The 22,514-nt window shown below is 48.5% G+C and overlaps 1 long non-coding RNA gene across 1 annotated transcript; it reads right to left on the bottom strand.

Moving 5' to 3' along the window:
• Positions 1-1,290: 1,290 nt before the first annotated feature.
• LOC309584646 lies at positions 1,291-21,504 on the bottom strand. Its single transcript, XR_014227252.1, has 4 exons — positions 21,411-21,504; positions 20,462-20,498; positions 7,901-8,028; positions 1,291-6,959 (listed from the first exon to the last, which is right to left on the bottom strand). It is a non-coding gene; the product is annotated as an uncharacterized lncRNA (long non-coding RNA).
• Positions 21,505-22,514: the final 1,010 nt, after the last annotated feature.

Genomic DNA, 22,514 nt, shown 5'->3' with positions numbered 1-22,514 from the left:
ATCAAGACGCAGCTCAGGCCAGGTCCGGGTTGTCCAGGATCCAAGGCTGTTCGGGCGCCAGTTATTACAGCTGGTGATGGGGTCCGTGGCTGCGACCCAGGAAGATATGACCGGTCCGGGGAGATGGTCCCGAAAGGAATCGCCTGCCCGAAGTCTGGTATCTTCCTCTCAGCTGCTGGCAGAGGAGCCCTTGCAGAAGCTATCAGCTCTTTAGTGATTATCAGCTCGTGATTTCAGCTCAGCTCTGCAGGGCTGCCTCTAAGGCCAAACCAGACCGGAGAGAGAGACGAGAAGACCCGTATGGCTGGTTCCGCACGAAGGTAGCTTTATTGGTGGTTCCCTCCGGCGAAGGGAAGGCCAGTGACGAGCTCTCTTCCACAGAGGCGAACTGGTCTTCTTTTATAGGGATACAGGGGATCAGCAAGGGGACCAATGGGTTACAGAGGGTCTGGGATAGACCAATGGGTTACAGAAAGATCTGCATAGGGTCTCCCAAAGGATTGTGGGTCTACTTTTCCTCACCATGACTCAAAAGTCCTTTCCTTTCCAGGGAGTCCTGCTGGGCGATTGCGAAATCTCTTATCTCAGCAGACATCCCTCCAGGGCAGTGGCTGGGCATATCCCACAGGTGGGGGCATGGGGTGGAGGAGCGGCGTCACTGCCGCAGCCTCCGCCGCCGTCCAAGCAGGGGCAGGGGAGGGAGTGAGAGGCCAGCTCCAAGCCAGAGGAGCGGCGTGGGGTCTCCCCCCCTCCAGTCTCGTCAGGGGCGGAGGGCCGGCTCAGGGGTGGAGCGGAGGCGGGCTGGCTGCTGCCCCCTGACCTTTCCAGAGGCGGGCTTGCCACTGTCCCCTGACGGCCCCAGAGGCGGAGAGGGGGAGGGCTGGCCAGCACCCTCTGACTTTTCCAGAGGCGGGCGTGGGGGAGGGGAAGGGGCAGGCTGGCCACCTCTCCCCGAGCTCCCCGAACATGGAAATGAAGGCAGAAATTAACACGGGCGGTTCCAGCTCCGTTCCCCAGTACGGAGAAGTGCAAGCTTCCAAACTAGGGACAGGCGGAGCCGCTCGCTCTCCCCACCCTGCGGCGCGGCCAGTGTTAAAGCTGGGGGCAGGCGGGATGGCCCCGAACCAGGTGGCTCTTGCGGAGCTAGGGATGGAAGAAGCTGCTTGCAGCCCTGCGGAGGACGAGGGAAGATGCAGACAATCAATATGATTGGTGAGCAAGCTTCGTTTATTAGTGATTCTGCGGTTACATTTATATCTGGCTTTATTAACTAGTCATACTTGTCTTTAGTTGATTGGATAATTCTTAAAGGTTACATTTTCTTAGCTCTGCCCAGCTGTGGTTAGGGCTGTAACTCACATCCTTGTTTTGCTGACCGCAAGATCCTGTTATTGTCTAGCAGGCAGGCTCACGGTCATGCTGACCTTGCTCATTCTTGTGGCTTGCTGCTGAGCTTGCAGCAGCTCTCAGGGTTTCATGTCCTCGTTCTTGCAGCCATTCTTCCACAATTCCCCCTTTTTCTTTTTGCACAAGCAGGACGTTGTTTGTGATCTTTGTTACCTGGTGCATAATGCAAGAATAAGCTATTCGGATAATAAGCAGCATGGCAAAAATTATACTGAGCCAGCGAAGAGCTTCTGTTAAAATGGTTCGCATCCAAGGGGAAAGATTACCAAAAAGGCTAGCAAGCCATTGATCAAATGGATTGCTTTCTACAGTAAGCTTCTGAGTATGCTCTCACAGCCATTGCAGTTGCTTATGGATGGAAGTGCTGTGATCGGATAGATTAAAGCAGCACATTCCTTCAAATTCTTGGCAGCCATGGCCCTGCGCTAGTAATAAAAAGTCAATGGCTGCTCGGTCCTGCAGTAGTGCATGGCGAAGGCTATCTACATCTGCAGTGAGCTCACCCAGCACGTCTGAGGTGGCATTCGCCTGCTTGCCTGCCCAACACGAGCTTTTTGAGCTGGGTGAGGGCGTGTGCTGAGGCGACCCCTGGTGCTAGGAGTGAGGCAAAAAAGACAGCGGGGGGTTCCCATAATTCCACATTGTCTCTGCAATCAGGGCCTAACTGACGAATGCTCCGTCGTGATCGTTTGTGCGTGATGTTTAGGATTTGCTGGATGCTAGGGGCAAACATTGTTAGCTTCCCAAAATAACACGGCCCTCCCATCGGCTTAGAAGGCACTCCTGGCCATGCTCTATTTCCGCAAATAAGGAAGGTTCCCGAGGGTAACGCCCTAGGTTCTTGTGGAGGGTCATTAACTGGCCACACTGAGCCATTGCAGTAGGCTGTGCTGTTGGAGTACCATGAGGTGGTGGGGCTCAGCCATGTGCTATCACTGATCGGCTGTTGGGGCTTTAAATTGCTGTTATAGCCATAGTATCCAAACATAAGGCAATAGGGACCAGGCTGGGAACCTAAGAGATCTAGCTCTTGCAGTTCGAGCGTATATGTATTAAGGCCTAGGGTGATCTTTTGCGCTTGGGCGGCTAAAGGGTTCTGCTTAATTTGAAGGGTCTCACAGATGTCGAGCGTTGTGCTACCGCTCGTCACAACACAAAAGGCCGAGAGCGTGGCTTCTGGCTCTTGATATTTAGAGGTGTAGCTTTTGAGGCTACTGGCCTTTGTCAATGGGACCCCGATAAGGCAGGTACGGAAGGGATCGGAAGGCGTGGCTAGTGATAAGCAGAAGGACTCTTGGCCTGTCTGGTTAGCCCAGGTGACCCACATGTTCTCTCGGTGGTCTATGCGGTGTACGATCGCCCTGGCGGTCCACCCTAGGGACCACAGCAAAGCGACAGCAAAGGCGGTCCCAATCCCCATCTTCAACCTCCCACAGCTGGGGAATTTTGAGCCCCACCTTACACCAGTGCCCCAGTATGTGTGTAGTTGTTTGGGCAGTCAAACGGATTACTGCCTGCCTGAGGTTCCACGCCAGGACCCACCGCGCTCTTGTGTCTAAGTCCTCAATGAGGCTGACCGCTACTCCAGTGGGGTATCCTGTCCAATCGGCCAAGTCTCTGGCCCAGGACCTCTGCGTCCACCTGGAATAGCAGTCGTGGCACCACCGGGAGCGTAATCGCTCTTGGAAAATCCACACCTTGCGATGACAACCCCCACAACAGATTTTTATCCAGGCGCGGCACCCTACCTGCCCGCAGTGCAGGCAGGTATTACATTGAATGCCGTGCCACCCTTGTGTTCTAATTGAGTCTATGAGTTCTGACAGCTCTCGTTGCGTGGTCCAGCGGAGAGGCCGACCTAATAATTCTTCGAGTTGTCGCAGCGGGCCTCTAGTTGCTAGGTGGAGCCGAAGCAGATGTCTTTGCCTGATCTCATGGCGACTCTCTGCTAGAGCAGGTCGGGTCCAACAGCTCGGTACCCACAACGGACCTGACTGTGCCGTAGCCCATATGAAATGGCTAAAGGTGTCTATGGCGACGTGCACATACTGTAGTTTACCAAAAGCAGGGACATGGGTTACATCCATCTGCCAGAGGCTATTGGGATCTGTTCCGCGGGGGTTGACTCCGATTCCTAGGCCTAGTCCATGATGACCGCATGTAGGGCAGGCTCGTACAATACCCCTCGCGTCTTCCATTGTAATGCGGAACTGCCGATGCAAACCTTTGGCATTCTGGTGGAATGTCTCATGGGCTTGTCGTGCGAGCTGAAATTGATCGAGGGGCACAGCGATGGCGGTCACTAGTCAATCTGCGAGGGCATTGCCTTCTCCCAGGCCTTCGTTCCACTTGTGACTGCGGATGTGGAGTACTGCGTAGGCTTCTTCTCACTGCTGTACTGCTTGTCTTAGCTGGCACAGTAGGTTAAACAACCTTTTATCGGACACTTCTTTAATGCGAGCAGTTTCGATTCGCTGTGCCATGCCCGCAACGTACAGGGAGTCTGTAATGATGTTGACGCGGTCTTTCAGCCAATTGCTGAGTGTCCAAACGACAGCGGCCAGTTCCAGTGTCTGCAAGGAATCGTCTGGGTCTGCTGGCAGAACATGTTGGCACCACTGTTTGCCGTCGTGCCACACAGCAGCGGCTCTCATCGATCTTCTTCCTGCGTCGGTAAACACTGTTGTGGCGTCTCGCAAGGGTTGTAGCCAGAGCTTTGGCTTAGGCATCCAAGTGTGTAACTGCATCCACTGTAGCATAGGCACTTTAACTGGCCGGGTATCAACTGGAGTCCCTTCTGTGAGCAGGCTGGCACGGAGGGCATTGGAATGCTGTAGATACCAATCTAGTACGTCTTTCTTTATGGGGACATAAATGGTGTTGGGTTCTTGGCCCGTTACTTGAAGTACTCGGTCTTGCCCTTTTTGGATTAGCTCGGCCAGATTTTCAATTTGCTCTTGCAGTGTTGTCTTTGGCTGCAAGGTCGAAAAGAGCCATTCTAGGACTTGTGGCTCCCCCATTTTCTTTTCTTGTGTGAGAGTGGCGGTGAGCTGCTTGGGACCCGTAAGGATTGTAAGGTCTATAGGTGCTGTGAGGTCTCGACGTGCTACTGCTCGCTGTGTGACTAGGTCACTTATTTGTTAAATTTGTGCTTCTTGTTGAGGCATCAGGTGCACTGGAGCTGCTGGGTCAACACCTTTGAGTAGGGGGCGCAGGCAGTTAAGGTCGTCGTTGGACAGACCAACAACTGGTCGCAGCCACTGCAGATCTCTGAGCAGGCGTTGCACATCATGGAGCGTGCACACTTTTGTCTGCAGTGCAAGTTTTTGAGGTTGAATGTGCGATTCTGTGATTTCCCCGCCAAGGTATTTCCAAGCAGTAGTGTGCTGAATTTTCTCTGGCGCGACTACTAGGCCGTGATGCTTCAGTTGCTTGATCAGTTTTTGCTCTTGCACTGGGGTGAAGGGCTCTGGCTGAGCTAGCAGGATATCATCCATGTAATGATAAATGATTGTTTGTGTCCACCTTTGCTGAAGGGGTTGCAAAGCAGCGTCTACAAAGAGCTGGCACAGGGTGGGAGAGTTACGCGTGCCTTGCGGCAGCACAACCCACTCAAAGCGTTGTGCGGGGCTTTGTTTATTAATTGATGGTAAGGTAAAGGCAAATCTCGGCATGTCTGCGGGGTGCAGGCAGATGGTGAAAAAGCAGTCCTTTAGGTCTATGATCAGCAGGGGCCAACCCTCGGGTAGCATTGCTGGGTTGGGCAGCCCTGGCTGTAGTGCTCCCATTGCTTGCATCTGGGCGTTCATGGCCCTCAGGTCATGTAGTAGTCGGTACTTGCCAGATTTCTTCTTGATTATGAATATGGGCGTATTCCAGGGACTGGTAGACAGCCAGACATGACCTTGGCTTAGCTGCTCTTGCACCAGGGAGTGTGCTTGGACAAGACTTTTCTCTTTTAGCGGCCACTGCTCAATCCATATGGAATCGTCACTGAGCCACGTGAGTGGAATGGGGAAAGTCCATGCAATGGCCGCTATTGAAAAGCCGTTTCTGTAGTGAGTACTGCTCCGATTTGGCTGAGTACATCACGTCCGATCAAGGCGGACACGCCCTTTGGCAATGGCATAACGGTGACTGCAAGGGTTAGCTGGCGGCCATCAAGCGCTATTTGGACGAGGGCACTCCATTGTACTGCTGATGCTCCCCCTACCCCTTCTACTGCTCCGGCTGCGTTTTGAAGGGGCCAATGTGGTGGCCATTCTTGATGGGAGATGATGGTGATGTCAGCTCCAGAGTCTAGGAGGGCTCACAGGTGAATTCTTTCTGGGCCATGGCTGAGCGTAATGCGGACTACTGGTAGAGAGTTCATAGGTACTGTCAAGACCGCCAGGCCTCCTGTTGATCCGAACCCTCGGTTGCCTCTGGGCTCTAGGGTGCGGCTATTCGCATCTTGGATGAGGTGCGGCAGGGGAACTAGTTGAGCTATTTTGCTGCCGGCAGGTATAATCAATGGGGGCAACTGCTCTTGAACCATGATTTTAATTTCCCCTGTGTAGTCGGCGTCAATGAGTCCGGGAATAACGAGGCCCTTCAGGGCTGCTGAGGAGCGGCCTATTAGTAGTGCTCCATGGGTTTGTCCATTGTGCTTTAGAGGGCCACACACCCCCGTGGGTGCACATATGACTTCTTTGTTTGCAAGGACAACGTCTACTGTGGTTGCCAAGTCCAAGCCAAGACTTCCTGAGGTGCTGGGACGGAGGCGACCGGCTGGCTGGAGTGGTTGGGGTGGGGTGCTGATGCTATTGCGGGAGCCGCTGTTGGTGTCATCGCGCCGCGGCTCCGAGCGCTCGGCCTCCCGTTTCCCTGTCTGCGTCGGCATGCTGAGGTGCTGTGGTTGTCCATCTGGCATCTCTGACACCAAACTCCCGAGGCGGTGCACTCTCGGTGAATGTGTCCCTGCTGTCCGCAGCGGAAGCATCGAGGACGTGTGGGGCCCCTCGGTGCTGCCACTGGCTTGGCCTGCAGGGGGGCTAGGGCGGCCAGTACTTGCCCCTGGTTTTCTTTGATACTGCGCCCTACCTCTCTTACTGCCTCTATGAGCGTGGCACGCTCTCCTACGGGGACCCTGCTCATTCTTTCTAGCATTTCTTCTACTGTGGCGTCCCCGGCAGAGTTACTAAAATCGCCCGGGTGCTGGAGTTTGCGTTTTCCATGGCACATTGCCTTAACAAGGCGCCTTTCATCCATTCTTGCACCTCAGACCTGTTAATGGCGTCTCTAACTTGATCAATGAATGATGCAAAGGTCTCATCTCTACCTTGCTTTATTCCCATGTACGAGGGGGTTGGCAGGGCAGTCCTGACCCGACTTAGGGCAGCTCTAGCTAGTCACATGGCTTCTCGCAGTAATTCTGGTCCTAGCCGAGCTTGTTCTTCTATGGAGGCATACATCCTTATTCCTGTGTACTGGTCTGCTGTGAATCCGGCTAGAGGATCGCCGGGGGGTCTGGGCAGATGGGCCGCAGCGTTGCATAGATCATTCCAATGAGACTGCAATAGCATTAATTGGGATTGGGTTAGAATCATTTTCATAATGGTCTTAATATCTTCTTGCAGTAAAATGCCAGTTCCCCAAATATAATTTAGCATCTGTTTTGCTGGGTCTCCGTGGATGCCAGACTCAGCGACAGTGCTGTGGAGCTGGGATAGTAATTTCCAATCCAGAGGGCTGTATGTGGCGGTGACATTTCCCTGATTATCTTGGCCACATACCACAGGGAATGCCCAGTCATCCTCAAGCTCCTTTAAAATGGTGCTGTCGCCGGCTTGTAATGCTTCCCTCTTTATATGGTCCCAGTCTACCCCCTTTACTGTGTGTTTTTGCGGCTCATTGGGGTGTGGTTGTCTCAGGGGATCTGTTTTTGAATATGCTCCTTCTGCCAGCAGGGCAGAGGGCTCTGCTGTTTGGGTTGATGACGTGCTCTCTGCTGCTGCATTGCTAGCTCGAGCAGCGACTGAGATTGATCGAGTGGCTGGGGGTATGGGGACATTATCACTCCCTAGGACTAACTGCCCTGGTTTTATTTCTGGCTCTCCTGTGCTCGAACGTGGGGCTGTTCCCCTGTCGTTCAAGTAGGAATTGGCTACCGCGGCTAGGTTTTGCTCAATATGATGCTGCTTTAGACCATTAATGACCGCTCGCCACAGCTTCATAAGCTTTTTTGCGGCTTTGTTGTCATCTATCACCTGCTCCCACAGCTGGTCTCCATACCGCCTCCACTCTGCCACATCAAACACAGTATTAGGGTCCTTGAAAAGCCCCTGCGTGTTTCCGTACGCGAGTAACCCTGGCAGGTCCTTTTTTAAATCGAGGTCCTGAACTCCACGCTTTTCTAAAAAGCAAGTGAATAAATCAAGAGCTACCTGTCTTTCCATCTTTCAGCCTGTTAGTACGGGTGCCCGTTGCAGCCTTTCCCCTGCAGGCAACTCACCAAGCGGCAGACACTCCGTTATCGGGTCGGTCCAGGCACGGGAACAGGAAGCGCCAGTGCTGCGACTCCATTTGCCCCCCGGTCGCTGCTTACTGGTGCTTTCTCGCTCGTCCTCTTGATGTGCCATCCTTGTATCATGTCGGGGTCACCATTTGCGGAGGACGAGGGAAGATGCAGACAACCAATATGATTGGTGAGCAAGCTTCGTTTATTAGTGATTCTGCGGTTACATTTATATCTGGCTTTATTAACTAGTCATACTTGTCTTTAGTTGATTGGATAATTCTTAAAGGTTACATTTTCTTAGCTCTGCCCAGCTGTGGTTAGGGCTGTAACTCACATCCTTGTTTCACTGACCGCAAGATCCTGTTATTGTCTAGCAGGCAGGCTCACAGTCATGCTGACCTTGCTCATTCTTGTGGCTTGCTGCTGAGCTTGCAGCAGCTCTCAGGGTGCTGCTGAGCTTGCGGCAGCTCTCAGGGTTTCATGCCCTCTTTCTTGCAGCCATTCTTCCACACAGCCCCTGCCTCCCTACCCCTCCACCACTGTACAAAGCAAGACAGTCCCTGATCAACATTCGCCTGGAACAATTTCTAATACCAATGAATTAGTTTCAATTAAAAGCAAATGGGATTGTAGGTACAAAAATGCTGTTAGTGAGGATCTTCTTGTTATTTTTCTAAGTCCGTGAGAGACTTTTCTCTCTCACAGAAGAGGTAGCAGAGTATGTAAACAACCAAGCCACCTGCAACCTTGGAAAGTCTTGTTTATGGTATAGTAGAAAATATTTTGATAATGGATGTTTTAGGATTTTGGCCAATCACCCCCAAGGGGTGGCTGGTCCTTTGTCCAATTAGACTATGAAGAAAAAAGTCTATAAAAGAGTTTGTAAAATAATTAAATCAATCAATCTTGCTGCACAATTCCTGCCTGCTGGATCTTCTCCTCCTCCTCCTCCCTATGGCTGCGGGACACGGTGATATACCGTAGGAACCAGGCCTGCGGTAATATGGGATGATTCTGATACAGATGGTTCCCAAAGGGTGGGTGGTAGAAAAAGGGGGAGGATAGCCCCAGAAGCCATGAAAGCAGTCAGTCCCGTCGCTAAACACACAAGGTCCAAAACAGATACAGGGAGGGAGGAAGAAACTGCATTAGAAGCACCTCTGAGACAGGCTGTGGGAAATCAGGGAGTGATTTATATAAAGACACTGTTTTCCCTTGGAGAATTACAGCAGTGGAAAAACTCAATTGGGAAGTACAGGGACAACCCAGAGAAAGTAGCTATGCGTGTAAAAATGGACATAAAATCCCAAAACCCAGATTGGGATGATCTAAATGTTATACTAGATGAGTTATTGGATAACACAGAGAAAGAAATGGTCAACAAAGCTGCTATATCTGCTATAGAAACTCAAATTGCAACTGGGAGTCTCCAAGGGTCAGTTAATGATATCTATCCCCTAGCAAAACCTGGCTGGGATCCCAATGTCCCAGAACAGATGGAAAAGCTGAAGCGATACCAGAAATGGGTGGTTGTTGGGTTAAAATGTGCTGTTCCTAAAGCAGTGAATTGGGCTAGGTTATATGAGATCAAACAGAATCCAACTGAGACCCCCACAGAGTTTCTAAATAGGCTCAAGGAGGCTACACGAAAATACACTTCCTTAGACCCTGACTCACTGGAGCAGCAGTTCCACTTGGCCTACCTGTTTATAGGCCAATCTGCTAATGACATAAAGAAAAAGCTGCAAAAGATAGATGGGCCACTGGACCTAATTAAATTCTTGAATGTAGCCTGGAAGGTATACCAGAACAGAGATTCAGCAGACAAAGATAAACATCATAAACCCCACCACAAGAAGAAATATGATAAGGGAAAGTCATCTGACACATCTGTTCCGGTTTGGTCAAATTTAGAGATATATCCTCTGAGAGAAGGCACAACCACCCCTCCCCCCACTAGGTTCAGGAAAAAAAATATTTTCCTCGAAGGAAAAGTGAAAGAGATAAAAAGTATTTATTTAACAAACACACTGGAAAAGGATAATAATGCTAAATAATAAATTCTTTTGCTGTGAAGAAAAAACCCAGGAAAGTGTTAGAGTCCTCCCTTTGGTCTCCTCGGAGCTGAGGCTTGGCCCAGGGCCAGGCCCTCTGTGCTCGGTGGAAAGTCCTCCCAATGTGTTCTGATATTGAAGTGATCCACGGAAAAAGGGAAAAATCCAAAATTCCAGGGAAGGAAAAGAAGTTAAACTCTCAGTCTCTCTCCAGAGAAGAAGAAGAAGAAACTGAATAAAAACTGGCTGAAAGCTGGCTGGGAAAAAAAAAAAAAAAGTTGAAAAAAGTTGCTATCTCTGTGTGACCGTGAACAAGCTGCAAACTGCTTTGAAAAATTTTTGTTTAGGGTTTTTCCTTCCCCCTCTCAGGCTCAGTTTAAAGGGATAGAAAGGCACAAGAATTAATTTCTGGGCATAGAGCAGCGATATGGGATAGACATCATAAAGTCACCCCAAGACAACATCAGAAAGGGGTCCCCCTTTCCCCCTAGCTGAGAAGCAGTGCGCAATTTGCAAGAAGAGGGGGCACTGGAAAAATGAGTGTCCATCACGAGCAGAAAAGAAGCCCCCAGTTCCGGAACTAACTGTAAATACAGACTGACGGGGACCGAAGGCAACTACCCCAGCAGAGCCTTCGGTTGTAGCTAAGCTGGGGAATGATGATGTTAAATTTCTGGTTGATACAGGGGCAACATATTCTGTGTTAAATACTTTAAAAGGTAAACTGAGTCAAGACACTGTGGATGTGGTCGGAGCTACAGGGGTAAATGAAACAAGGCCTTTTTTCCAACCTTTAAAATTTAAATTGGGAAAACACTGGGTCACTCACCAGTTCCTGTATATGCCAAATTCCCCAATGCCATTATTGGGCAGAGATTTATTGGAAAAATTGGAAGCAGAAATTAAGTTTTCCAAAGAGGGAGGAGTGAAAGTTATAATCCCCGAATCTAAAATTATCGAAGCAGCTGCTATACTTGTACAGGAATGCCATGGAAAAATTCCCAAAGAAGTTGAAGAGGCTGTCATTCAAATAGTGTGGGCCAATGATTCTCCTGGGAGATCCAAAAGAGCTGAACCTGTGAGTATCACACTCAAAGCAGGGGCTACACCAGTAAGACAAAGACAGTATCCTCTGAAATTAGAAGCTCGCAAGGGATTAGTACCTGTGATTGAAAAGTTTCTCAAATTTGGGTAGTTAATAGAATGTGAATCCAGGTAACAACACACCAATCTTGCCAGTAAAGAAAGCTGATGATAAAAGCTACAGGTTGGTACGGGATTTGAGGGAGATTAACAAGATAACAGAGGACATACACCCAGTGGTAGCAAATCCCTACACACTCTTGACAGCACTAACAAATGAATTAGGTTGGTTCACTGGTTTAGATCTCAAGGATGTCTTTTTCTGCATTCCTGTGCATAAGAATAGCCAAGAACTCTTTGCTTTTGAGTGAGAGAATCCTGAAACAGGGAGAAAGACCCAGCTCACCTGGACAGTTTTACCACAAGGATTCAAAAACAGCCTGACCGTATTCGGAAACCAGCTGGCAAAGGAGCTTGAGGACTGGAGGAAACAAGAACCAGGAGGAGCCATTCTCCAATATGTTGATGACATCTTGATAGCAGCCAAGGCAAGAGATGACTGCATCGAGCTCACTGTAAGTCTGTTGAACTTTTTAGGCCAAAGTGGGTATCGGGTCTCAAAAGAGAAGGCACAGGTTGCCAGGGAAACAGTAGTATACCTGGGCCTGGAAATTTTCTGTGGACATCGACAACTCAGCAGAGAGCAGAAGGAAGCCATCTGTCGACTTCCAGAGCCCCATACCATAAGGGAGGTGCAGGCCTTCCTGGGAATGGTAGGTTGGCGTCGCCGATGGATATCAAACTACGGGCTATGGGTAAGACCTTTGAATGAGGTCCTTAAAGCAGCCGAGAAGGGGACAGTCATGTGGACAGAGAATGACAGGGCTGCATTTAAACAGCTGAAACATTCCTTGATGTCAGCACCAGCTCTGGGGCTGCTGGACTTGACTAAACCTTTTGAATTCTTTACACATGAGCGACTGAATGTTGCTCTGGGGGTACTGGCACAGCAGCTGGGACACCAGCAAAGAGCTGTGGCCTATTTTTCAAAACAACTAGACAATGTAGCCCAGGGTTGGCCAGGATGCTTGAAAGCTTTGGCAGCAATGGTCCTTCTAATACAGGAGGCCCATAAATTCACCCTTGGGCAACACATTGTCGTGTATGTACCCCATGCAGTGATAAATGTACTGGAGCAAAAGGGGGGACACTGGCTATCCCCTAGCAGAATGCTCAAATACCAATCTGTGTTATTAGAACAGGATGATGTTACTCTAAAAACAACTTCTGTGGTAAACCCTGCGATGTTTTTATCATCCACGTTACCTGACGGTGTGCCTGAGCATGATTGTTTGCAGACAATAGAGGAAACTTATTCCAGCAGACCAGACCTGAAAGATGTTCCTTTGAAGGATCCAGACTGGGAATTGTATACTGATGGGAGCAGCTTCATGAGAAATGGTAAGAGGATGACCAGTTACGCCTTAACCACCTCAGATAAAATCATTGAGGCAAAAGCCTTGCCTCCAGATGTATCATTACAGAAAGCTGAACTCATTGCACTAACAAGAGCTCTAGAACTGTGCGAGGGGAAGAAGGTGAACATATGGACTGATTCCAAATATGCCTTCAGTGTCGTTCATGCCCACAGAGCTATTTGGAAGGAACATGGCCCGCTGACTGCTCAAGGTAATGAGGTTAAGCATGCTAAACAGATTCTTCCACTCTTACAGAGTATTTGGAAGCCTACAGAAATGGCTATCATGCATTGCAAGGGTCATCAAAAAGGGAAAACAGCCCCTGAACTGGGAAATCTTTTTGCTGACTGTTCCGGTTTGGCCAAATTTAGAAATATACCTCTGAGAGAAGGTACAAACCCCTTCCCCCCCCCCAGGTTCGGGAAAAAATAAATTTTCCTCGAAGGAAAGTGAAGGAGATAAAACTATTTATTTACCAAACACACGGGAAAAGGAAAATAAGGCTAAATAATAAAATGTTTCGCTGCGGAGGAAAAACCTGGGAAAGTGTTAGAGTCCTCCCTTTGGTCTCCTCAGAGCTGGGGCGTGGGCCAGGGCCAGGCCCTCTGTGCCCGATGGAAAGTCCTCCCGATGTGCTCTGAGGTTGAAAGCAGTCCAGTAGAAAAGGCAGAAAATCCAGAATTCCAGAGAAGGAAAAGCAAAATCCAACTCTCAGTCTCTCTCCGGAGAACAACAAACTGAAAAACAACTGGCCAAAAGCTGACTGGAAAGCAGCAAGCTGGGTGCTTCCTTGCTCCCCTGCCGCAGCTGGGGGGGGAAAAGTCACTATCTCTACTTGACCTTGAACAAGCCGCAAACTGCTTTGAAAAAGTTTTGCTCAGTTTTTCCTTCCCCCTCTCAGGCTCAGTTTAGAGGCACAGAAAAGCACAAAAATTAATTTCTGGGCATAAGCAGCAATATGGGATACACATCATAAGGTCACCCCAAGACACTGACGAAACAGCAAGGGGAGATGCAGAAAAAGGCATTTTTGCAGTGGTACCACAGAAAGAGATAGATTTGTCATCATTTACCCCAAAATACAACCAGAGGGATCACAAATTAATTAAGTTCCTTAAGGCTGAGATCAAAGAAGGTGTGTGGGCTGTTACCCTGGTAGGACAAGTTGTAGTTCCACCCCTGATCCTCTGTGAAATAGCCCAACGAGAGCATGAAAGTACACACTGGGGAACAGAAAATCTTTTAAAACATTTGAGGAAAGTAGTGATAGGGAGAGGGATGACTGATATTGTACAATCTGTAACAAGCAAGTGTGAAACCTGCTGTAAAAACAACCCTGACACAAGCAAGAGAGTTGTGTTAGGAGTGACAAAAACAGGAGATCTCCCGGGAGATTATTGGCAAATAGATTTTGCTGAGATGCCACGCCAAGAGGGATGCAGGTATATACTGGTACTGGTTGACACCTTCAGTGGATGGCCTGAGGCTTTCCCCTGTCGCACCAACACAGCAAAAGAAGTTGTAAAAGCTTTGCTTAATCATATAATACCAAGATTTAGGGTTTCTTCGGGAATGTCATCAGATAGGGGGCCACATTTTGTTGCAACAGTGGTTGGGGAAGTTAGCAGGATTCTGGGACTTACCTGGGACCTGCACACACCATACAGGCCCCAGGCAAGTGGTAAAGTTGAACGCATGAATGGGACCCTCAAAACCCAGATTTGCAAGATTTGTCAAGAGACATCTATGACATGGGTTCAAGCCCTGCCTATAGCCTTGCTGAGAGTCCACATCCAGCCAAGGCAAAGGGACAACATCAGTCCCTATGAAATATATGGCAGGCCATACCAGGTTCCATATATCCTGGGAGAAATTCATACGAGAAGTAAAAATGATTTGCAGAAGTATTTAATGGCTTCGAGTTCCACTTTGCAGAAGCTCCAGAGATTTGTCGTGTTATCCAAACCAATAAGATTGGACACACCTGCTCATCCGTTCCAGCCTGGAGACTGGGTCTATATCAAGTGGTGGGACAGAGACCCCTTGCAAGCCAAGTGGAGGGGACCATTCCAAATTTTGCTGACCACTTTTACTGCGGTCAAGGTTACTGGCAAGGGACTGTGGATTCACTCCTCCAGGGTGAAGAAAGCTTGTGCTCCCAAAACCACCAAGAAGACAGAGACTGATACAAATCAGAAGGATGCAGTTTAAACTGTTTTTTACATCTTTGCTGTTTGCCCAACTGGTAACCATGGTTCAGGGTTCACCCCATGATTTGCATAAGACTGTGGTCCAAAATGTGTCCAAGGTTCTTATGTGGACCAAAGTGGAAGAATTAAGAAAGATTTGGATGAAATTTGGAAGGGAACTCAAATTCTCCATGAAGTAGCTTTGGTAGAGAATGCAGGCAACATAATAATTCCCTAGAGACAGCGACCGTGAAACAATCAAGATTTTGACGATCCCCAAAAATTCATGAGTAAAGAAACTCTCTAGATCTCTCTTCTTGCTTTTGTTTGGCTGTTCTCTCTGGACTATGGAGGAATCGTGGGAAATGGGGCTGTCTAAGCCACAGAAGGAAATGTATCTGGAAGTTAAAGAAATCCTGGCACAGCAAAACATGGAACTTGCTCCGGGATATCTAGAACATTTTTTTGACTGGCTTTTCAAAAATTTCTCTTATGTTTCTCGAGACTTACTTTTTGACATTAGTCCTCCTGAAACTGGTCTCTGCAATTTTTAGTCCGAGATCTTGGATGAGATAATGGCTCAATCAAAACATGTACTAGTGATAGAACCTCTCTGTGCATTTCCTGTAATTAATGAAGCTCTTGAGAAGCATATGCATGGTCCCATTACCTCTATGGCAGAAGATGACCATCATCACATGGCTGAGACTGCGCGGCGGCCATCCCAGGGGCGCGTGACTGCAACCAAAGGGTCTCCCCTGCCCGTGCCGGCAGAGGTGCCTGCGCTGGATGCTCCCAGACCCCTCGGGAGCCCGTGCCTTATCGCAGACCCCATCCCTGCCTCGGGGTCCCCTGCTGCGCGACTGCGAGTGGAGGAGCGACGCCGCAGGCGCCGTGGGTCACGTGCAGCAGAGAGGAGACCCCTGCGAGCAGCCAGGAACCAGGAACCAGCACGTGGGACTGCTCTTGCCCCTTCCCCGGCTGTTTGTGGAGATGGGGGTCCAGCGTGGAAATCTGCTCCGAGCATGCGGCTTGGAGAGCTTTGTAGAGCGAGAAGCAGCAGTTTCCATAGCAACACAAGAAACCGCGCAGTGCAGCACCGAGCTGAAACGGGGCCGCTCACAAAGCAGCGTGGAGTTGGCGGAGCGGAACTGCTCGCAGGGCGTGGGGCTGGCGGCAATGGCAACGCGAGGGCACGCAGAGCCCAGACACGCGCCAAAGCAGCGCCGCTCAGAGGGCATGGAGCAGCAGCAATGCAGGGGCCCGACCGAGACGTTGGAGTCAGCAAAGCAGCGGCCGCGCAGGACCAGCAGCCACGACACAGACACAAGCACGTAATAGGAGAAGTTCTAGCAATGAAAATCACAGGAATTGTGAAATGGTACAATGTCAAAAACAACTATGGCTTTATAACATGAGATGACACAGGGGAAGATGCATTCATCCATAGAACTGTCATTAAGAAGAATAACCCTGAAAATTCCTCCAGTGTGTAGGAGATGGAGAAGTTGTACAATTTGACATTGTACAAGGAAGAAAAGGCCCTCAGGCGGCCCACGTGACAGGGCCTGGGGATATTCCAGTCAAAGGCAGCCATTATGCACAAAATTGTAAACAATATCCATACCAGCAACCTCCCTACTCGCAGCCTACTTTCCCCTTTTACTCTATACCCAACATGAACCCTTTCCTAAGTTTACCCCATCCCCAATTTATTCCTAATCTGTTTTTCACTCCATGGCTTCCCTATACAATTCCCTTTCCCCACAATTCCTCTCTGATGCCAAGGGGGGGATGAAAAGGAGGAGGGAAGAAATTAACTGTCATTGTTTGGAGTCCCAACAGGTACAGATGAAGGAAACGCTCTCCTGCCTCAGTCTCCCCAGAAAGCATGCTCAGAGAGTCCTGTCTCCCTTCTGACAGCCCTAAGATGTTCCAGGAAAAAAAAAAATCTGTTTGGACATTTAGAGATTCAAGAGGGTAGCTTGTTTTCTTTTGAAATTCCAATGTTAAGTTTTAAATCTCTTTTAGTTAAAACAAAAGGGTGAGATGTTGGGGTTCCTCCCCCCTGCCATGGGGTCCTGAGAGGGGACCCTGGGGTAGAGGTATGACCTACGGGGTCTCCCTGCTCCCTGGTCACATGTACCCTAATCCAGTTCCCCATTGGTTGTTTTGTGTTCCCCGGCCCGGGAATGACCCTGGTGGTCCCGTGATTGCTGAGTTCTTCGGCAGTCCCCCGGCCATGTGGCTGGAGAATAAAGATCTCCGAAACATCTATAAGGAATCGGTCCCTATTTCTTTCCACGGGCCTCACTGTCTATACATGTTGCAGAAATCCCTGCTGCAACATAGCTTCTAGAAATAACACCTTAAATTTGATCATATTTTTGATACCCTCACCTCATGGTTACCAAACTGGGCCTGGGTAAAGGAAATATTCATAATATCTGTAATTGTAGTTATTATCTGTGAAATTGCCTGTGGAGCAGCCGGTTGTATAAACTGGTTCTGCAGGTAATGTAGAGTAGAGACTAGACAAGGTAGAGTTTTGTTAGTCTCTAAAAGGGGGAGAAATGATGCCATGATGATTTTTTGCCTTTTCTTTTAAACCCCTTTTATACCTTTTTTGCAACTTCTGTATTCTTAGTGCTTTTTGCCTACATTCTTGGACTTGTTTGTCAAGCTGAGAGACTAAACATTTTAGAAGCTTCGTAGCTAGGGATCAGTGTGCCCCAGACCCCAAGGTCCTCTCCAGAACACATTCTGTAAACTAAGATAGAACCAGCCAGGGGACGGTTCCTTGGGGAGGGGGGCTCACTCGAGCCTCTCATTGGGGAATTTTTGATAGATATGCTAATTAGTAAGACCTATAATGTTATACCAGTGTCTTGGGGTGACTTTATGATGTGTATCCCCTATCGCCGCTCTATGCCCAGAAATTATTTTTGTGCCTTTCTGTGCCTTTAAACTGAGCCTGAGAGGGGGAAGAAAAAAAATTGAGCAAAACTTTTCAAAGCAGTTTGTTCAAGGACACAAAGATGCACAGACTCCTCTCTGCGTTCTGTGGCAGAGCGAGAGTGGAGAAGCACCCTGCTTGGTTTTTTCAGCCAGCTTTTTTGGTTTTCTTCCCCTCCGGAGAGTTGAACTTTGTTCTCCTGGGAGTTCGATTTTTCCCTTCTTTTTTCTGGACTGTTTCACCATCAGAACACATCGGAAGGATTTTTTTCATCAAGGCCCCGAAGGTGGGCCCACCCCATCCCAGCTCTGAGGAGGAGGGGAGAGGCTACCTATGGAAGGACTCTGAAATTTTCCCAGGTTTTCTCTCCACAGCGAGAGGTTTTATTATTTAGCATTATTATCCTTTTCCTGTGTGTTTGTTAAATAAACAGTTTTTATCTCTTTCACTTTCCTTTGAGGAAAAATTCTTTTTTCCTGAATCTGGTGGTTGTAATCTGCTTTCTATCAGAGGATATTTTCCTCCAAATTTTTCCAAACCAGCACAACCAGATCTTTTGTGGGGCATGCATTGCAGTGTGCATTAAGGGGCATTCAACCTGGACATAGTGCACCTAAGGATCCTTAAAATATATACCAAGGTAAAATCCCTTTTTCCCTTCTAACCATGTTTGACTCTTGATTTTAAGACCAGGAAAAGGCATCAGAGGGGTCAAAGAACTCCGAAGCAGCAGAGGCGTGTTGGTTGGGTCGACTCCGAAGTTTAACAGCACCCCCTAACTTAGAGTGAAAAAGGAAAAGCCTCTCCCATCAGGCTTTGTGGTCCTATGCAGATTGGGTCTGTCTAGTTGGCTCATTGCCCACTCTGCCTTTCCCTTCTCCCCGCTGGCCCCCATTCCCTAGTCCCGCCTTTGTACTGCCCCCGTGCCATCAGATCATTGGTCCCTGGTGCTCTACCCCAGCCCCGTATAAAACCCTGGACACTGCATTGTTCCCTCGTCTTTTGTCCCTGGTCACCTTCATGGCACAGCAATAAACCTTCATCTGTGGAACGCTATACGAGGACCCCTCCTGATTCTTTTGTCTCTGGTAATGCGTGAGCTATCCAGCTTGAGTGTGTGTGTGTCTCTGTGCCTCCAGCTGCACAGGTGAGGAAGTTAGCCTGCTAGTTACTGCACTTTTTATACAGGACAAATTTGGCAAAATCCCCATTTGTAGTGGGTTGAACCTGAGTCGATGGACAGTCTTTTAGACTAATGATGCTTCTCAAAATTTACATATTTAAACCGCGCGGAAAGGCGGGAATTGCCTTTCATTCCAGCTTGCCTGCCGGAAGGCGGGGGGGGCCTCCAAGCCTCCAGGCCCCGCTGGGCTGGGGCCCCTGCCCCCCCCTTTCCCAACGCCACGGCATGGACCCTGCGTCGCTGCGGGGAGAACTGTCTCAGAGCTGCAGGCAGCTAAAACCAGCCATGGACTGCTGTTGGAACCCTGGATTCTGAGAGTTTCAGCCTTTCAGTGCTGAGAGGCAGTGATCCTCCGCACACTGTATTCGATCCAAAACCCTGGGAAAAGTTTCCTGAATTGTGTGATAACACTGAGGTTGTTGCTCTGTAATTAAAAGTTATGTCACTGGGTGAAATATGTAGAAATGTAGAAAATCAGGTTTAGAACATATAGGTAATAATAGGTTACAACATGGAGGATTTTGGGTGTGGATTTTTGTCATCTTCCTTCTCCTTCTTCACAAATCTGGATGTTCTGTCATTGGGTTAAAAGTTCCGCACTGCAGAACTTGAAAAGTTAATAATTGGGTTGTAAGTAAAAACATATCTTATAATTGGTTAGTTTAGACTTTAAAAAGCTTGGAAAAGTAAAACTCACGGCCATTTTCCACTCTTCCAACAGAGGCACTCTCTGTGCAGCTGTATTACTGATAAGATATAATAAACAACTAAGTCTGAACAAGAATTCTGGTGTCTCCTGCGTTGTAATCCAAATGCTGAGTAAAAAGAACTCGAGATGTAAGAAGAAAAATTAATATCTGGTGCCCGTGTGTGAGGACTCAGAGTTTGAACCTCCCTGAAGAAAACAAGAGAAAAGAAGAGAAAGCAGCTTCGAGGTGGAAAAGGAAAAAGAAGAAATATATTCCCCTGGGAAAGAAGAAACAGGTGCTCAGGACCCTTGGACTGGTGAAAGAAAACCAGAACTGCAGCTGCTGGCCAGCCACGGAACAGAGGGGGCCTGAGGAAAAGCTTCAGGTATGATTTTTGTTCTTCAGGGTCAATGCTAGTGAATCAGGGGGATGGGAAGCAGGAGAATTAGTTTGTCAGGAACAATACATCCAGCTTGGTCAGCATACCAGGGCAGGAAGAAAAGAGACCTCTGATAAAACCAGGGAGAGTCTCAGACAGATATCCTGCGAACTAGCTCAAACCAGTCTCAAAGGCCAGGGGTACAAAAGACCATGCGCAGGGGAGAAAGGTGAAAAGTTCAGGACGAGGAAGACTTCCTGACTTCATCAAAAAGACCCTCAGAAGACCCCTACCAAAAACACCAAACAACACTGCGCAAGCGCAACGCGGATGCAAATGACTTTTAGGTTCATTATAATACGAAGCGAGGCTGGGCGGGGCTAGGTGATGAATATGTATAGGCGTGTTGCGAAACTTAATGAATATGGAACTTGTAACCCGATAAATACCGAGCTGAATGCAGCTGTCGGCACGCATGATTTTGGAGGAGCGATCCCCCGTGCATCCCAGCGCTGGAATAAAACATATCTACTTTACTACTTACTTAGTAGTGGAGTTCTTTCCGCTCTTCAGATAGAATCCTAGATTTTAAAAATGGGAAGCGTTATGTCAAAATCGCAGAGAGAGACATCTAATAAGAGAGAATCAATGGTAAAGGAACACCCTATTGCAGTTCCAAAAGAACAATTTAAAGACCTTGTAATCTGGATTAACCAGGAATTTCCAAATTCTGATCCAAATTTGCTTTTTACACCGTTCCTCTGGGACTCTATACATCTCAGATTATATAATAAGGCCTCTAAGGGAAATGGTCCGGCTGCGAAACTCTTACCCACATGCAGGATTGTTTATGAAGTTATGGCAAATAAAAACGAGACAGCACAAAACAGTGAAATGCCGGCAGCCTCTCACAACGGCACGACCGGATCGGTCCCCGCGGAAAAGGGGGAGGGAGCCCCACCTGTTTCTCAGGTTATTCAGGCGGCAGGAGCTCAGATTCAAATGAAACAGCAGGAATCTATAATAAATTCTGAGGCAGCCAAGATGTGTGCCAGCGCGGCACCCGCGGTAAACCCGAAACAGCCAATCTCTAAGGGAGCACAGAGAGGTGGTCTCACCGCTTCTCCCCGAGAAGAAATAAACTCCGCAGACCCCAGGAGCTCAGGCGGGGGGGGGGGGATTCCGGGAGAGAGGGGAGTGCGGTCCCGTCCCTGCCCGGTCCGCAAACAGCGGAGCAAACCAACTCAGGGCAGCGGGAGGTGGCAGAACAGCGGTAGCCACCCCAGATGAGCGAAACAAAAGCGGGGCGCGATTTCGGAATGGCAGATTCAAACACAGACCCGGAAAAAGTAAATTGTAGCTCCTTAGTACCTATAAGTGTGGCGCGGGGTCCCCTTCAGCCCCCAGCTTTTGTGCAGGGTCCTGCGGGGTCCCCCACCACAGTAGCAAGCCCCGCAACAGCCTGGCTGAATTCCAGCATGGCTCAGACTAACCTGTTTCCTTTGGACTTGTTCCGAGACTTCCTATTGCACATTCGTGACTACGCACGAGACTTTGTGCTCTAACAAAATGGCGGCGCGCTGCTCCTGCCTGCTGTACAAGATGGCGGCACCCCGTGTAACATGCAGTACAACAAAATGGCGCCCGAGTCACTTCCGTCAACAATGCCTACATACTTCCACCACCACCATGTGATCAAAAAGCTGCTTATCCTCGAACGACAGCGCCGCCTGCGGCCGTTTCTGTTATTACACCCTGTGTCGAATTTTCACGCGTGTTCACTCGTCGGAGGAAATAACTTTCAGGGATGGGACTATGCAATTACAGGGATTTATTGTTTTAAAATAACAGGACGCATCAGTTGAGGCGTGAGATTTTACAATACCTCCGAATAATGGTGACTAGTCACAAGATTTAGAGTTACATCGTAATTTATAACTTTCTAATCCAATAGACACTTAAAACGATACTTTGTTTTGGATTTATGACCTATCACCTGTGGCACTTCTCACTGCAATGCAGCTGTGGTTTGACCAATAACTTCTCATGTCATGTACACACAGATGTCTCTATTATACCATCTACATTCTTAACTTAAACTATATAAAATCACACTATTATATTTAAAACCCTCCACCAGAACACCCAGTGTACATTTTTGCCTATAACTATAGGAACACAGGCTTGTAATCCTTTTACTTAAGATCTATAAACCTCTGTCAATTAAGCCAGACCTAGTCTCTTCCATGGTTGTAAATCAAAGCCTCCTTTAATTGCAGGAGTTTCTACTCTTCTGTCTCCCACAACCCTCAAATACATATAACAGACAAATATCAGAACAATCAAATCTCTGCACAAGGGAAGAAAATGTGAATGCAGCTTCGAAGCCAGAGGAAAAAGCATCTTTACAAAGCACAAATGTACAAAATGCAAGCAATATATAGAATGCAAATAGAGAATTAACCATAATTCCTCCTGAGTTAGCAATGTTTTCAAACAATAATCCAGGTGATCCTTCAGAAGATATGCCTAGCTTTACCAGCTGGGCAGAGATTAGAAGAAATGCCCTGAAGGAAGGAGATTTTAATATGGCAACA

The sequence above is a fragment of the Coloeus monedula genome, assembly GCF_965178545.1.
Source record: "Coloeus monedula genome assembly, chromosome: W".
Classification (NCBI taxonomy): domain Eukaryota; kingdom Metazoa; phylum Chordata; class Aves; order Passeriformes; family Corvidae; genus Coloeus; species Coloeus monedula.
This window is presented reverse-complemented; position numbering and strand designations above follow the sequence as displayed.